The sequence below is a fragment of the Corvus cornix genome, chromosome 10, assembly GCF_000738735.6.
Source record: "Corvus cornix cornix isolate S_Up_H32 chromosome 10, ASM73873v5, whole genome shotgun sequence".
Taxonomy (NCBI): Eukaryota; Metazoa; Chordata; class Aves; order Passeriformes; family Corvidae; genus Corvus; species Corvus cornix.
Window position 1 is genome coordinate 20,344,055 of NC_046340.1, and position 2,373 is coordinate 20,346,427.

Below are 2,373 nucleotides of genomic sequence, written 5' to 3' on the forward strand. Positions count from 1 at the left end.
TCAGAATCACTCAGAACACATGCACTCTTCTGGGTGCATTCTGGTAGCACAACCACAGCGTTGGTTGGGAGGGACATAATCCAACCTCCTGTTGGAAGCAGGGCAGCTGCCAGCACTGGGAGAGAGCAGAGCAGAGCCGTGCGTGTCTCCATGTGCAAAATGTGATGGATAAAGGCTGTCTGTGACACACTGGCTGTGAGAGCAGCACCTGGATTTAATGATTCCCTCCTCACTGAGCCTGTGTCTCCCATTACTGTCTTGTGCATGGCCCTGATGTGCTAAGAGGAAGTTGCCTTCCAGTACCTGGTGCTCCAGAAGTGATCCTCAGCTAATGAAAGCAACCTTCAGCATTTCAGAAAACACGTGATTCCCATATCATATTGGCTCACAGGATCATCCTCTTCACTCCTTGTCCACATGAAAGGCAGCATTAACTTCTAGAGAACATGATAACCTGCCCTTTGGGAAGCTCCTTCCTTCCCTGGGAGGGAATGGCCACTGAATTCCTTCAGGATCTCTCCTGCCTGTATGAGAAGCTACTTCCAAAAACTAGAGAAAGAAGACCAAAACTATATTGTTGAATCTTGGAGTTTCCCTGCATGTCCCTGTATATGTTTTATTACACTGCAAGCATATTCTATCAACAGCACCATGTGCTCTGCCCTGTAATGTGGAGTAGGAAATGATCTGGCACGTTCTGTACATCATGGAAAACCTGTTAACAAGTGGAAAATAGGGAGAACCTACTAGTTTTACCAGTTTCTGAAGAGTAAATTCAGATTTACTCCTGTGAGGGAGAAGGATTTGTTCCAAAAAGATGGAAAGAATTAAGTGAGCTGGTAAGTGAAATGACTTCAACATTGCCCCATACTGACTTTTCCCCCCAGAAATGACTCCTGCAATGAAGGACCTGTCTTGTGTTTCTTTCTCTCGTTGGTTGAGGCTGGAGAGTGGCTGATGTGAGACAAATCCATCTTCTCCTTCCTTTGATCACAAAAACACCGAGAACAAACCTTCAGGAATCTGCTGCCAACAGAAGGGTGCCAGGCTGGGGTGGATCTGCCAGGTAACACACACATATAACATATAATGTGCACATATAACACACCCCCTGACTGCACCTGGGACCACGATTTTCCAGTAACAGACTGAAATGGCATTTCCAAGATTCCCTGATTTCTCTGATTTTCACTGCCTTGTTTTATCAATCCTTTTGGGTACACTTGCCTTGTTGTGTCAGGAACTGCCAAACATCAGCAAATGAGCTGAGAACTGCATCCCAAATGAATTCTATAGCAGAAGAAGAACGTATCAGGCTGTTGTCCAAGGCCTTTCCCTTCAACACATATGCCCTAGCAGAGAAGAAATGAAGGGCATCTATCTAAAAATAAAATTATTGAATATTTAGGTGCTGCTATTTTCATCATGTATTGTTTTAAAGCTTCAGTTCACTTGGTGCTTTTTAAAGAAAATACAGACTTGGGTGAAGGAAAGCAGCTGTATTACCTACAAAAATGGCTCTAAGCACTGTTTGCAGCCTCTGGGCACAGGCTGGCCCAGAAGCAGGGGAAGTGGAGGGCAGTGGCTGTGGAAGGGAAGGAGGCAGAGAGGGAAGGTGAACTGGAGCCGACGTCTCGGTCCCGCTTTGCCTGCTGCTGCCTGGGCACTCCCCCCTTCCCACCCTTCCAGGGGGTGTGGAGGCCAAGCTCTACAGAAAGGACATGGCTAAGAGACACACAGTCATCTTGGGATGCCTTGTCTGTCCTGGATGCTGGGAGATGGAAACACAGATTTCCAGAGAATTTACTGGCACTAAGCACCATGAGGGAGTTGGGATTTCATGTGTAAAGGTGGGGATGAAGGATCCACAGTCCCATCCCCTCCTACAATGACTCCAGCTGAGGCCCAAGACACAAAGTTCACCTTTGCAATTCAGCAAGTTCCCAGATGTGACAAACCATCATCTCAGGGAATGAACCACCATGGGAATGTGGTGATTCTCCCCTGGGTTTGGCTGCAGGGTCTCCTTGGAGGAGCAGGAGAACTGATGACAGGGACAAGTGCTGTGGTTGGCACCAGGACAGGAGACCACCTAAGCCATCAGAGCCACACTTAGAAAGCAGAGGGACAAATCACAATGAATGAGGACTTATTTTATCTACACATTTCACCTGACATCATTTCATCCTATCTAGTAATTTGATCTGCCTTCTAAATCCAAACCTCAGTATTTTTAGTTATCTAAAAAAAGAAACAATGCTCACATAGAAGAGCCTGGAAGCTCAAGATGGAAGCATGAAATCCCAGTAGATCAATATTAAGTTACACCCTGGCAATCAGAGGGAAAATAAACACAGTTAACTCAGAGCCACG